At 41.2% G+C, this 16,158-nt stretch overlaps 1 long non-coding RNA gene across 1 annotated transcript; it reads right to left on the bottom strand.

Annotated features, from left to right (window-relative positions):
* Positions 1-246: 246 nt before the first annotated feature.
* On the bottom strand, positions 247-12,746 carry LOC128686566 (uncharacterized). Its single transcript, XR_008406666.2, has 2 exons — positions 12,623-12,746; positions 247-722 (listed from the first exon to the last, which is right to left on the bottom strand). It is a non-coding gene; the product is annotated as an uncharacterized lncRNA (long non-coding RNA).
* Positions 12,747-16,158: the final 3,412 nt, after the last annotated feature.

Raw genomic sequence — 16,158 nt, forward strand, 5'->3', positions numbered from 1 at the left:
TCGAAGTTACAAAAGGCTTTTTCAATTTCAACATTATTAAGCTTTTTTGAAGTTGCAAAACTTAGGCCAAAACCTAGAGCAGCAGTTGTATTTTATCTAATATTTCATCTGATAAGTTAATTACAAAATTGTCATTAGCATGCATTGTCCAATCACTATTTTCAATTAAAATGTCTAATTTTCTTTGTAGTTTGTTTTTGAGTTCATTACAAATTCTTCTGAGTTTATTACAGCAATGATCTAACATACTGTGTTTCCATTCTGATGGAATGGCCTGATTAAAAGAGTATTTTTTCTCAATATTTTGAATGCTTCCTTATCCTGTATTTTAGTTATTTCAATATGTTTCTGAAGAATAATTCTCATAAAATAATGAGAGATCGTCCTTTTGATGATTTTATGAGAATTATTCTTCAGAAACATATTGAAATAACTAAAATACTGTCGAATGACTGAATAATCAATTAATTATACATGTGTTAAATGTTTTATCTTCCAAGACGATAACGCACCAGTTCACAGCATTAGCGTTTTTTTTTTTTAAATTGGCAATAACATGAAGTCAGGAGCCGATTTCCTCCACCGTCGTGTTTGGAAGAATTAGAGCACGTTTTGTTTGAGGAATGGCTCAAAGTGCCCCTGGATGCTGTTCAAATATTATACGAATCAATTCGTCGACGAACTGGTTCTGTTTTATCTGCAAATGAAGGACCAACTCCATGCTGAAAAAAAAAAGTTACGTAAAAAGGTGTTCATATTATTTTGGCAAGAGGCGTGGAGTTAAAAGATAAAGAATCACACATAAAGTAGGAGTTGTCACAGTTGCTCTTTGCTGATGACACTGTGCTCTTGGGAGATTCTGAATAGAAGTTGCAGAGATTGGTGGATGAATTTGGTAGAGTGTGCAAAAGAAGAAAATTAAAAGTGAATACAGGAAAGAGTAAGGTTATGAGGATAACAAAAAGATTAGGTGATGAAAGATTGGATATCAGATTGGAGGGAGAGAGTATGGAGGAGGTGAATGTATTCACATATTTGGGAGTGGACGTGTCAGCGGATGGGTCTATGAAAGATGAGGTGAATCATAGAATTGATGAGGGGAAAAGGGTGAGTGGTGCACTTAGGAGTCTGTGGAGACAAAGAACTTTGTCCTTGGAGGCAAAGAGGGGAATGTATGAGAGTATAGTTTTACCAACACTCTTATATGGGTGTGAAGCATGGGTGATGAATGTTGCAGCAAGGAGAAGGCCGGAGGTAGTGAAGATGTCATGTCTGAGGGCAATGTGTGGTGTGAATATAATGCAGAGAATTCGTAGTTTGGAAGTTAGGAGGAGGTGCGGGATTACCAAAACTGTTGTCCAGAGGGCTGAGGAAGGGTTGTTGAGGTGGTTCGGACATGTAGAGAAAATGGAGCGAAACAGAATGACTTCAAGAGTGTATCAGTCTGTAGTGGAAGGAAGGCGGGGTAGGGGTCGGCCTAGGAAAGGTTGGAGGGAGGGGGTAAAGGAGGTTTTGTGTGCGAGGGGCTTGAACTTCCAGCAGGCATGCGTGAGCGTGTTTGATAGGAGTGAATGGAGACAAATGGTTTTTAATACTTGAGGTGCTGTTGGAGTGTGATCAAAGTAACATTTATGAAGGGGTTCAGGGAAACCGGCAGGCCGGACTCGAGTCCTGGAGATGGGAAGTACAGTGCCTGCACTCTGAAGGAGGGGTGTTAATGTTGCAGTTTAAAAACTGTAGTGTAAAGCACCCTTCTGGCAAGACAGTGATGGAGTGAATGATGGTGAAAGTTTTTCTTTTTCGGGCCACCCTGCCTTGGTAAGAATCGGCCAGTGTGATAATAAAAGAAAATAATATATATATATATATATATATATATATATATATATATATATATATATATATATATATACAATATATGTATATATACAATATATGTATATATACAATATATGTATATATACATGTCGTGCCAAATATGTAAAACTGGTCAATTAGCAAGAACTCATTTAAAATTAAGTCCTTTCTAAAAATTTTCTCTTATACGTTTAAAGATATATTTTTTTTCATTAATCTTGATGTAAAAATTTATAATTTTGCACCAAAAGGAACTTAGAAAACTTACCTAACCTTATTATAACAAGCGCAATTTATTTTAGCCTAACCCAACTAAACATATTTTAGATTTGTTAACTATAATTTAATACTAAACAAACACAGTGAAATATATTTTTTTCGTTAGGTTCAGAATGATTTTGGCGATATTATTGCATACACAAATTTTCATTTGTCCTATATGGCAAGATGAGCGTTGCTATTTAAGCCAAGATCGCAAGTTCTGCCTATTCGGCACGACATTTATATATTATATATATATATATATATATATATATATATATATATATATATATATATATATGTACATATATATATAATATAAATGTCGTGCCGAATAGGCAGAACTTGCCATCTTGGCTTAAATAGCAACGCTCATCTTGCCATATAGGACAAGTGAAAATTTGTGTATGCAAGAATTTCGCCAAAATCATTCTGAACCTAACAAAAAAAATATATTTGATTGTGTTTGTTTAGTACTAAATTATTGTAAACGTATTTAAAATATATATAGTTGGTTAGGCTAAAATAAATTGCTCTTTTTATAATAAGGTTAGGTAAGTTTTCTAAGATTCTTTTGGTGCAAAATTTAAATTTTTTACATTAACAATAATGAAAAAAATATATCTTTAAACGTATAAGAGAAAATTTCGGAAGGGACTTAATTTTAAATGAGTTCTTGCTAATTGACCAGTTTTACATATTCGGCACGACATTATAATATATATATATATATATATATATATATATATATATATATATATATATATATATATATATATATATATATATATATAATGTATATAATGTGTGGTGTAAATATTATGCTGAAAATTCGGAGTGTGGAAATTAGGAGAAGGTGTGGAGTTAATAAAAGCATTAGTCAGAGGGCAGAAGAGGGGTTGTTGATGTGGTTTGGTCATTTAGAGAGAATGGATCAAAGTAGAATGACATGGAAAGCATATAAATCTATAGGGGAAGGAAAGACGGGTAGGGGTCGTCCTCGAAAGGGTTGGAAAGAGGAGGTAAAGGAGGTTTTGTGGGCGAGGGGCTTGGACTTCCAGCAAGCGTGCATGAGCGTGTTAGATAGGAGTGAATGGAGACGAATGATACTTGGGACCTGACGATCTGTTGGAGTGTGAGCAGGGTAATATTTAGTGAAAGGATTCAGGGAAACCGGTTATTTTCATATAGTCGGACTTGAGTCCTGGAAATGGGAAGTACAATGCCTGCACTTTAAAGGAGGGGTTTGGGATATTGGCAGTTTGGAGGGATATGTTGTGTATCTTTATACGTATATGCTTCTAAACTGTTGTATTCTGAGCACCTCTGCAAAAGCAGTGATAATGTGTGAGTGTGGTGAAAGTGTTGAATGATGATGAAAGTATTTTCTTTTTGGGGATTTTCTTTCTTTTTGGGTCACCCTGCCTCGGTGGGAGACGACCGACTTGTTGAGAGAAAAAAAAATTATATATATATATATATATATATATATATATATATATATATATATATATATATATATATATATATATATATATATATATAGAGGTAGTAGGTTGGTAGACAGGAACCACCCAGGGAGGTACTACCGTCCTGCCAAGTGAATGTAAAACAAAAGCCTGTAATTGTTTTACATGATGGTAGGATTGCTGGTGTCTTTTTTCTGTCTCATAAATACGCAAGATTACAGGCATGTCTTGCTACTTCTACTTACACTTAGGTCACACTACACATACATGTACAAGCATATATATACACACCCCTCTGGGTTTTCTTCTATTTTCTTTCTAGTTCTTATTCTTGTTTATTTCCTCTTATCTCCATGGGGAAGTGGAACAGAATTCTTCCTCCGTAAGCCATGCGTGTTGTAAGAGGCGACTAAAATGCCGGGAGCAAGGGGCTAGTAACCTCTTCTCCTGCATATATTACTAAATGTGAAAGGAGAAACTTTCGTTTTTCCTTTTGGGCCACCCAGCCTCGGTGGGATACAGCCGGTGTGTTGAAAGAAAGAAGGAAATATATATATATATATATATATATATATATATATATATATATATATATATATATATATATATATATATATATATATATATTATTGTAACCACGAACGAGTGGTATTGGTCAATAACAACACTGCGCTAGCCAAGGATTCGAACCCATTTTGTACTGGTCTGCCTCATGGTAAGCGAGAGCCACAGCACACAGCTAGCTGTTGGGCCGCCGTCCGAGGACATACGGAGGTGTGGGAGCTTCTAAGCTAATTTCATTCTCATCCCTGTTTGGTGTACTAGCCTCACGAGCAGGATTCATATATTACTGTAACCACGAAATAGTGGTATTATATATATGTATATATAATGCAATAAGATGACAATAAACAGGTGATATCACAATAGAACCCTTCATGAAAATCATTCGATCTGGGGGAATAAAGTTCTCGAAAACTGATGCGGGTTTAATAAAGGTCTTATTTCACTCTCAGTGTCAGATGTGTGGGCAACATTAAGAACCAGATTGTAATAAACACAATATTCCCGTACAGTGAACTCAACATTACCATTAGAGACTCAATCAGTACTATCTCCAAATAGAGGAAGAGTAGGAGGGAGAGAGGGAGAGAGAGAGAGAGAGAGAGAGAGAGAGAGAGAGAGAGAGAGAGAGAGAGAGAGAGAGAGAGAGAGAGAGAGAGAGAGAGAGAAAATTATTCCACTCTACAAAGATCAACCAACAGCAGCCTCACTCTGTACCCTGGAGTGCCTCTTATTTGCTATAGCCTCTCCTACATCATACAGCAATAAGAGTAACCAGTAACACAATGAAAGGTCTGGTCAAACAGATTAGAAAAACCAGGGGCAGCAGGTGAAAGGAGACTTGCCCATACCTTTCTGCTCGCCCGAGGATCGAACCCGGGTCTTTTTTATGGCTTGTTATCAAGTTGACCGATGTTAAGAACCACATCTGCCTCAGTCTTAATGACCCACATGAGTTTAGCGCTGCATAATGATAATCATAATAAGTGTCTCCACCTTTACTTTATTCTCTGTAAGTATTAACGTAATATTAAATATTTACTATATATGTATGTATATATATATATATATATATATATATATATATATATATATATATATATATATATATATACATATGTCGTGCCGAATAGGCAGAACTTGCGATCTTGGCTTAAATAGCAACGCTCATCTTGCCGTATAGGACAAGTGAAAATTTATGTATGCAATAATTTCGCCAAAATCATTCTGAACCTAACGAAAAAAATATATTTCACTGTGTTTGTTTAGTATTAAATTATAGTAAACAAATCTAAAATATATTTAGTTGGGTTAGGCTAAAATAAATTGTTCTTGTTATAATAAGTTTAGGTAAGTTTTCTAAGATTCTTCTGGTGCAAAATTAAAAGTTTTTACACTAACATTAATGAAAAAATATATCTTTAAACATATTGGAGAAAATTTTAGAAAGAACTTAATTTTAAATGAGTTCTTGCTAATTGACCAGTTTTACATATTCGGCACGATATATATATACATATATAATTTTATATATATGTATATATGCAAAACAACAACTCTGAAAAAAAAAGAAATTCCAAGCGCTTTCGTGACTACTCACATTATCAAGGAACTATGAAAGTAAAGCATCCAAGGAAGCTATATAAGGGGTCAGGCCAGCACCTCCTCTATATATATATATATATATATATATATATATATATATATATATATATATATATATTATAATAATAAAGATGTCACCAGGGAAGGCCTGAAATTAGTTGAGGAAAGGCTAGAAATAAGTTGAGGGAAAGTCAAAATAGAGCTGTGTGAAGGCCAGAAATAAGTTGCGGAAATAAAAAATAAGCTGAGGGAAAGTCTGAAATCAGCTGAAGGAAGACTAGCATAAGCTGAGGGAAGGCTAGAAATGAACTGAAGAAAGATTAAAGACAAGCTGAGGCAGCATTACAGTATATATAGTAAAAAAATAAGAGCAAAAATAAGGAAGCTCAGTAATTTGTATATTATTATTATTATACAAACTGCTGAGCCCGTATAGGTTATTCATCCGAGAAAGTACTGCAAGCTCTACCCTCCGTCCAGTAATCGCTACCTTCCTGCCTCTTGACTCCCCCCCCCCCCAAAAAAAAAGCTTATCCTGACCAAATTTTGGACCTCAGTTAGCGAACAGAGGATCGAGCCTCCACTACCTAAGCTGAATGACCCACATTTGAAGAACTTGAAGAATATAAATTTAATATACATTCCATTTAGTATAATATGCAATATAGAAAGATGAATACATTATAAAATGTATATGTATTCCTTTTTTTTATAATATACATTGATTTTTTATTTTACACAGAGTTATTCCTTATTCTGTTAATTAACACTGCATCTATTTTTTTTAATGTGTAAATAATGTTGCCGCTGAACCCGTATGGGTTTAGCGGTGGATTCTCATAAGAGTCCCGCTCGGCTGGTCATGTTTGATACTTGTTATCCATGCACGAGGCAGATCATCCATGGGTTATTAACCACACGTCATATGTTAGGCCTGTCAAGGTAGGTAACCACGGTGCTGGTGGCGAGGGTAGTGGTGAGTGTGGTTGTAGGTGGTAGTTGTGGTGGCGAGGGTAGTGGTGAGTGTGGTTGTAGGTGGTAGTTGTGGTGGCGAGGGTAGTGGTGAGTGTGGTTGTAGGTGGTAGTTGTGGTGGCGAGGGTAGTGGTGAGTGTGGTTGTAGGTGGTAGTTGTGGTGGCGAGGGTAGTGGTGTGGTTGTAGGTGGTAGTTGTGGTGGCGAGGGTAGTGGTGTGGTTGTAGGTGGTAGTTGTGGAGGCGAGGGTAGTGGTGAGTGTGGTTGTAGGTGGTAGTTGTGGTGGCGAGGGTAGTGGCGAGTGTGGTTGTAGGTGGTAGTTGTGGTGGCGAGGGTAGTGGTGAGTGTGGTTGTAGGTGGTAGTTTTGGTGGCGAGGGTAGTGGTGAGTGTGGTTGTAGGTGGTAGCTGTGGTGGCGAGGGTAGTGGTGAGTGTGGTTGTAGGTGGTAGTTGTGGTGGCGAGGGTAGTGGTGAGTGTGGTTGTAGGTGGTAGTTGTGGTGGCGAGGGTAGTGGTGTGGTTGTAGGTGGTAGTTGTGGTGGCGAGGGTAGTGAGTGTCATTGTAGGTGGTAGTTGTGGTGGCGAGGGTAGTGGTGAGTGTGGTTGTAGGTGGTAGTTGTGGTGGGGTGGGTTGTGGTGTGGTTGTTGGTGGTAGTTTTGGTGGGGAGGGTTGGGGTGTGGTTGTAGGTGGTAGTTGTGGTGGCGAGGGTAGTGGTGAGTGTGGTTGTAGGTGGTAGTTGTGGTGGCGAGGGTAGTGGTGAGTGTGGTTGTAGGTGGTAGTTGTGGTGGCGAGGGTAGTGGTGAGTGTGGTTGTAGGTGGTAGTTGTGGTGGCGAGGGTAGTGGTGAGTGTGGTTGTAGGTGGTAGTTGTGGTGGCGAGGGTAGTGGTGAGTGTGGTTGTAGGTGGTAGTTTTGGTGGCGAGGGTAGTGGTGAGTGTGGTTGTAGGTGGTAGCTGTGGTGGCGAGGGTAGTGGTGAGTGTGGTTGTAGGTGGTAGTTGTGGTGGCGAGGGTAGTGGTGAGTGTGGTTGTAGGTGGTAGTTGTGGTGACGAGGGTAGTGGTGTGGTTGTAGGTGGTAGTTGTGGTGGCGAGGGTAGTGAGTGTGGTTGTAGGTGGTAGTTGTGGTGGCGAGGGTAGTGGTGAGTGTGGTTGTAGGTGGTAGTTGTGGTGGCGAGGGTAGTGGTGAGTGTGGTTGTAGGTGGTAGTTGTGGTGGCGAGGGTAGTGGTGTGGTTGTAGGTGGTAGTTGTGGTGGCGAGGGTAGTGGTGAGTGTGGTTGTAGGTGGTAGTTGTGGTGGCGAGGGTAGTGGTGAGTGTGGTTGTAGGTGGTAGTTGTGGTGGCGAGGGTAGTGGTGAGTGTGGTTGTAGGTGGTAGTTGTGGTGGCGAGGGTAGTGGTGAGTGTGGTTGTAGGTGGTAGTTGTGGTGGCGAGGGTAGTGGTGAGTGTGGTTGTAGGTGGTAGTTGTGGTGGCGAGGGTAGTGGTGAGTGTGGTTGTAGGTGGTAGTTGTGGTGGCGAGGGTAGTGGTGTGGTTGTAGGTGGTAGTTGTGGTGGCGAGGGTAGTGGTGTGGTTGTAGGTGGTAGTTGTGGTGGCGAGGGTAGTGGTGAGTGTGGTTGTAGGTGGTAGTTGTGGTGGCGAGGGTAGTGGTGAGTGTGGTTGTAGGTGGTAGTTGTGGTGGCGAGGGTAGTGGTGAGTGTGGTTGTAGGTGGTAGTTTTGGTGGCGAGGGTAGTGGTGAGTGTGGTTGTAGGTGGTAGCTGTGGTGGCGAGGGTAGTGGTGAGTGTGGTTGTAGGTGGTAGTTGTGGTGGCGAGGGTAGTGGTGAGTGTGGTTGTAGGTGGTAGTTGTGGTGGCGAGGGTAGTGGTGTGGTTGTAGGTGGTAGTTGTGGTGGCGAGGGTAGTGAGTGTCATTGTAGGTGGTAGTTGTGGTGGCGAGGGTAGTGGTGAGTGTGGTTGTAGGTGGTAGTTGTGGTGGCGAGGGCAGTGGTGTGGTTGTAGGTGGTAGTTGTGGTGGCGAGGGTAGTGGTGTGGTTGTAGGTGGTAGTTGTGGTGGCGAGGGTAGTGGTGAGTGTGGTTGTAGGTGGTAGTTGTGGTGGCGAGGGTAGTGGTGAGTGTGGTTGTAGGTGGTAGTTGTGGTGGCGAGGGTAGTGGTGAGTGTGGTTGTAGGTGGTAGTTGTGGTGGCGAGGGTAGTGGTGAGTGTGGTTGTAGGTGGTAGTTGTGGTGGCGAGGGTAGTGGTGAGTGTGGTTGTAGGTGGTAGTTTTGGTGGCGAGGGTAGTGGTGAGTGTGGTTGTAGGTGGTAGCTGTGGTGGCGAGGGTAGTGGTGAGTGTGGTTGTAGGTGGTAGTTGTGGTGGCGAGGGTAGTGGTGAGTGTGGTTGTAGGTGGTAGTTGTGGTGGCGAGGGTAGTGGTGTGGTTGTAGGTGGTAGTTGTGGTGGCGAGGGTAGTGAGTGTGGTTGTAGGTGGTAGTTGTGGTGGCGAGGGTAGTGGTGAGTGTGGTTGTAGGTGGTAGTTGTGGTGGCGAGGGTAGTGGTGAGTGTGGTTGTAGGTGGTAGTTGTGGTGGCGAGGGTAGTGGTGTGGTTGTAGGTGGTAGTTGTGGTGGCGAGGGTAGTGGCGAGTGTGGTTGTAGGTGGTAGTTGTGGTGGCGAGGGTAGTGGTGAGTGTGGTTGTAGGTGGTAGTTGTGGTGGCGAGGGTAGTGGTGAGTGTGGTTGTAGGTGGTAGTTGTGGTGGCGAGGGTAGTGGCGAGTGTGGTTGTAGGTGGTAGTTGTGGTGGCGAGGGTAGTGGCGAGTGTGGTTGTAGGTGGTAGTTGTGGTGGCGAGGGTAGTGGTGAGTGTGGTTGTAGGTGGTAGTTTTGGTGGCGAGGGTAGTGGTGAGTGTGGTTGTAGGTGGTAGTTTTGGTGGCGAGGGTAGTGGTGAGTGTGGTTGTAGGTGGTAGTTTTGGTGGCGAGGGTAGTGATGAGTGTGGTTGTAGGTGGTAGTTTTGGTGGCGAGGGTAGTGGTGAGTGTGGTTGCAGGTGGTAGTTTTGGTGGCGAGGGTAGGGGTGAGTGTGGTTGCAGGTGGTAGTTTTTGTGGCGAGGGTAGTGGTGAGTGTGGTTGTAGGTGGTAGTTTTGGTGGCGAGGGTAGTGGTGAGTGTGGTTGTAGGTGGTAGTTTTGGTGGCGAGGGTAGTGGTGTGGTAGGTGGTAGTTTTGGTGGCGAGGGTAGTGGTGTGGTAGGTGGTAGTTTTGGTGGCGAGGGTAGTGGTGTGGTAGGTGGTAGTTTTGGTGGCGAGGGTAGTGGTGTGGTAGGTGGTAGTTGTGGTGGCGAGGGTAGTGGTGAGTGTGGTTGTAGGTGGTGGCTGTGGTGGTTGTGAGGGTAGTGATGAGTGTGATTGTAGTTGGTGGTGAGGGTAGTCGTAGCTGTGATAATGTGAGGGGTAGTCGTAGCTGTGATAATGTGAGGGTAGTCGTAGTTGTGGAGCTGTGAGGGTGGTAATAGTAGTAATTATGCACCACCACGTTCTTCATCTGTTTACTTTACGGACTGAAGTCATGATGAACTTCGTGGTACTCTTTATCATGGTTAATCGCCTCAAATACCTTACGCGAAAAGTCACTTAATTTGTCGGGCAAGAACGCTCTCTCGTAATCATTGAGTTAGACGAATGTGCAGTGTGTTAGTGTAATGATTATGAGAAGTATATGGTGAAGATCTATGAATAACAACGATAATTTCAGTGTTTTGTAATGTTCTACAATATTTTACATCAATTTAGTGTCAGGAATGGGCGAATATAAATAAAGAGTATGGGAAATAAAAGAATAATTAAAGCTGCACCAATTTATGCTGCAAATAAAGTAAGAGCGAAATAGAAAGAGAGAATGTTTATAAAAAAACTAAATGGTTAATGATTAATAATCAGTGAATAATAATGTGAACCATGTCAGGGGAGAATTATTATTGAGTAGCTGCCACTAAATAATACGCACATATTCAATCAATAAAGACGAATGACACTCCACACACTAAATTTGTTCAGCTATAATCCTCGAAAAATCATCTTTCTGTAAAAGTAATTTGGCACACTAAATTGCCCTAATTATTACTTCCTTTGCATTATCCCCCCAAAAAAATACAAAATATAACTCGATTAAAACCCCAGATTCTCACAATTAAATTACTGTACAGCCACTGATATATTCCAGCAACATTCTGTGATCTACACAGCAATACCTAACACACCCACCAAAAAATAATATAATTTTATATTTCCTTCCTATTAAAATTGTAAAATGTATTCAACTCGGCCACAAAACTAGGCAGCCTAGCTCATATGTATCAGGTGCTTTTAATACCATTACAACTATTAAAATCCTATGTAACCGGTAAACAATACAGTAAATAAGCTGCATTACACTCTTACAAACCCGTGTTGACTCAGTGATCAAATTTTGGTTGCTAATGTGACTTTCAAATGTATTTACTATTACTGATACTAATAAATTAGCCACTGTTATACATTTGAATTTACAGGCAAAAAGTTGTTATCCGACCTCAGCTCATTTCAAAGTTTAACCTTACCTAAGGTATACTAACATTTTCTGGGATGTGACCCACAAGAGTCGACTAACACCCGCGTACCTACTTACTACTAGGTGAACAAGGGCAATAGGTGTAAGGAAACATCCCAACATTTCAACCTGTGCCGGGAATTGAAACACGGACCCCCTTAGTATGTGTTCCGCTGACGCTACCAACTAAACCAACTAAATGGCTGGATAATTCGAAGCTAAAAATGAATCTAAAAATGATTAGTGTTTGTGACGAATGAGAGAGATTAAATTCACGAAGTTCCTTTTTATACATTCTATAAGACCCAATGAATTTTTGTTTTAACTGCTGCCCCTGTTCACCTAGCAGTAAGTAGGTACCTGTTAGTCGACTGTTAGACGGGGGAGAGGAAGGGATAGAATAAATTAGTGTTGGGCTTTCATATGAACCGTGGTAGGATAACAGCCTGTAAAACTGAGGTGTAAAAAAAATAAATCTATCATACGCAATTTATTCTATTCAGGTTATATGGGATTTATTACATACTTTCTTGCGTGAAAGCACAAATATTCAATAAATGTAAATAAATGTAAATAAATATTTTTATAATTATCACTCTGCTGATGGTGGTGGTTGGTGGGGGTGGAGGTAGGGATGGTTGGTGGGGGTGGAGGTAGGGGTGGTTGGTGGGGGTGGAGGTAGGGGTGATTGGTGGGGGTGGAGGTAGGGGTGATTGGTGGGGGTGGAGGTAGGGGTGATTGGTGGGGGTGGAGGTAGGGGTGATTGGTGGGGGTGGAGGTAGGGGTGGTTGGTGGGGGTGGAGGTAGGGGTGGTTGGTGGGGGTAGAGGTAGGGGTGGTTGGTGGGGGTGGGGGTTTTGGTTGGTGGTAGTGGTGGTTACAAGTAACGACGCAGATAGCAGGGGCTGTGAGGAACGGGATAGAGGGAGAAGGTATGAAAAAAGTATAACAAGAGGGAAGAAGGAGAAAAAAAGGAGAAGGCAACGGAGAAGACGAAAAGGTCGAGGTAGATTTAGTTTGTGAGGGCGGTGGGTTGGTGAAATATTCAGGCCGTGGTCCTCGCGCCCCGAGGCCACAGCTGGTCCCAGACTCCTCGCTCCACGGGCTCGGCCAGACCTGCATATCATATAAGGCCACACTTTTATTTGATTCAAAGATAATCCTGTATGTAAATTGAAATTTCCTTGACATAGATCAAGTATGCGGATCAATTAAACTGGCTATCCTTTGTAGTAGAGAGAGAGAGAGAGAGAGAGAGAGAGAGAGAGAGAGAGAGAGAGAGAGAGAGAGAGAGAGAGAGAGAGAGAGAGAGAGAGAGAGAGAGAGAGAGAGAGAGAGAGAGATGTGTATTCACCTGCTTGTGTTGCAGAGGTCGATTCTCAGCCCCTGGTCCGGCTTCTTTAACTAGCCATTCCTGGGTTCGCTCTCTCCAAGCGTCGTGAACCCTATCACACCTTAAAGCTATGTGTAGATCCCGCTTCACTTCACTGTGCAGGTCATTCTGCTTCCTGACCACTCTGAGACTTCACACATGCTTCGTGAAACACCTGTGACTCGTACGTATTTTTAACTACCTGTTTCCCGCCTCTCAAACTTATTTCTGTCCAGCCTCTATATTCCTCCGAGTATCTTGCACATTTTTATCATGTCTCCTCTGGTCCTTCTACCTTTCAATGTTTAGTTACTGTAGTTTCTCCTCAAAGCTCATTCCTCTTAGCTTCGGGATTAGTCTTGGTGCAAACCTCTGCACGTTTTCATGTTTTTTTTTTTTGATATGCTGTCACAAATTTTAATCCAGTTGGCGTCACTCTGTCACTCTTAAGGAATTTGAAAATCCAGAATGTTTGTCAAGGTGGTCACTGATTATATGAGCATTCATAAAGGCTCCCGAAATCGTAATGACACAACTGTAAACAAATCACCGAACGGATTGTTGAACCGATGGCAAGCCAGTCTTGAAAATAGCAGCCATGGCGTTGTCCACTGTACAAGGGATGTTTCTGGATGCTGGTGAGGGGCTCTTGATCTAGGGAATTGGATCTGTGTTCCAGTTCCCTGAATTGAGCCAGAATGCCTTCCATTCTCCCCCCCCCCTCCTTTATCCACAGGCGTAATATACTCCCCACGGGTTTAGCGCTCCAATAATAATAATAATAATAATAATAAAAGATTCGCCTAACTAGGTGCATTTCTGTTTACTATAGGAAGGTTAGCATGGGCCCCGCTGTGACCACATAATGCAAGCTTTTGTGGAGTGCTTTAACTCAAGACCTCGCAAAGCCTTTATGAATGACTCGTGAAATCGCAATGACATGAGTGTAAGCAACTCACCGAACGGTTTAAAATATGCCTATAGAAATATGCATAGGTGGGCGAATCTCATTAAACAGTTATGGTGCATTGGGTAGCGCACCGGCCTGATAATTTTAGGAGTGCTTGCTGGCTTGCTCTGGGCTCGAACTCTCCGTTCGGCGAGTTGAATGCTAAGTTTTTAATTAAGTACTTTAATTAAATAAGTTTCGCATTTTATGTTTTTCAGGTCAAAAGGATTATTTGCTCTAGTCATGATTGGATGAGTCAGTATATGAGACTGCAAAATGGCTACCAGTTTAATTCCATAATTATGAAAGGGAGTGGATGACACGTTTTTATTCAAATCTGGACACTTTTTAGTAAAAAGAATTAGAATTCCTATATTTTAAATTCTTTGCATTAGATTATATAAAAGATATTAAGTGTATCTTTTTGTCGTTCCGTTTTGAAGAGAGTACCATCATAAGAGTGGTATTCGCTCATTAAATATGGGGTTAGTGCAAGTCATTATAGACAATTTCGATGCAAATATGTCTTCACCCTTGGGCTAAAATCAACCTACTCTTTGTCTTTATTAATGAGGCAAACATCCTCTCAGACTGATAACAGTCAAGACAACGGCACGGTTAAAAGACTCAAGAAGGAAGATGTTAAGGAGTTTGTACCACCTTGTATTCTGGTTTCATACTACTGAGGTAATAAAATTCCCCAAGACAAGAAACTTTTCAGAATAAAAAGATGTTCTTCCTTTGTAAGTTTTAGAACAACAACGAATCCTTGTGGAAAAATCAACACACAGCGACATAGCCGTCTACACCAGGAATTGTAGTTTTGACAGGAAGTTTGCCCGCAGGGAATAAAGCCATGCATAAAATCAATATGCCCAAATTTGACTGACATGACGCCACCTGACCCTGTCACAATTAAAGCAGCTATGATGAAAGGCAAGACACTGACAAAGAGAGCAGGCCAAGCAGTGGCTTCATTTACAGCAGATTTACAACTGTATCGTGTGGATTTCAGTCTACAGTGGGCTTACTCTGTGCATATCGGTGAGGACTTCATTCATCCTTCTCCTTGGAGGAATTCATTCTCTCATGAGCTTTATTGGTGCTGTAGATGTACTAATCGTTGGCAGTGAACCAGAAGAAGCAATACAAACTGCTTCTGCTGGAGTGTCAAAGAAGCTGATTGGGAATAATTTTCCCCAAAAATAAGTGCACTGTGCGTTGTAATGAGGTTCTTGACTTCACCACATTGGATGAACTTATGCAGGAACTAAAAGAAAGATCCCAAGGAGGCAGGGCAACAAATCACTGGATACAAAACCTAATAAAGCCAGTATCATTGATGATGATGCTCATTAGAGGTGAACGGGAAGGAGAATGAGCACCACTGTAGTGGGCAAAACACGAAACGAAGCCCTAATTCTTCTCTGCGAGTCGCATTCATTCTGATAGGTTATAGCCTCACTTCTCTCAGATCACTGCATAAAGGAAACGACCATTCAGCGTCACAAGAAAGGACTATGCTATGGTATATGCTCAGACATTTTTATTGAGAGGTCCTTTATGGGGAAAGTACAGGGTCCATGTGATCTCACTAGAATAACACTGAATGAGAAAGCTGTTCATTAGTGGGCTTTAAGCCTACAAAGATTGCTGAAGGACATTCAGGGCAAAAGGATGCATCTTGTAATAATGCAATTACCTACGAGGAAGAGATGGTATCATGGATTAACTATGATGAAACTGAGGGAAAAGCTATCACAAAATACTGATCCAGTGAATGCTGAAGCTTCTCGCCCTTTTACTCTTGTGAACATAGTTTCTTGATGTATAACCCTAAAAGGGGTAAACAGAAATGAGTCTGTTACTGTAGTTAAAAAATTAAATGCATGAGTAAATGGCAAACTGGCCTGAAAGATGCCATCAGTCCCTAAGGAGGCATGGTCTTCCTAAGCCAAAGGGCAAATGAAAGGCATAGCAGGCCCTACCGAACCGCAATATTACTGTAATATAAAGGCCATATTTAACTAAAAACTAGAACTACTTTCATTTGTTAAATCAAAGCAGAGTAGTCAGCCCGTGAAACCGGACAGCCTGATGAATTGTCCAAGATGGATATACCGTTCTTTTGGCAGTTCACTGGCTAAGTAAGGGTAGTGTAAAAAAAAAAAACCTAGTCGTGAATATAGTGAAAAGCATCATCCGCAAAATTAAAGAAATCATCAAGGTGCACGCAATCTTTGACCGCTACCACGAGTGCAGTATCAAATCATGTTTATAAAGAATAGCAGACATCTTGGATATCCAGTTTATAAGGAATTATCCTACTAGCATGACAAATCAGAACATGACTTCGTATCCTGAAAACAATATTGCTTACAAATATTTGATTAAAATATTCAATATTCATGTGTATCTAAATTTCTTATGGTTTTCATGCATGAACAACAGCTTCCATGGTAGAGATTTTTCATTTTCCAAAATTCTTCAAGGGTGACAGAGTGTCACCCGCTGGATTATCAGTCAAGACAGTTCAGGGATTCAATATCAGCTAAGAACAGTTTTGCCC

This window comes from Cherax quadricarinatus, chromosome 12, assembly GCF_038502225.1.
Source record: "Cherax quadricarinatus isolate ZL_2023a chromosome 12, ASM3850222v1, whole genome shotgun sequence".
Taxonomy (NCBI): domain Eukaryota; kingdom Metazoa; phylum Arthropoda; class Malacostraca; order Decapoda; family Parastacidae; genus Cherax; species Cherax quadricarinatus.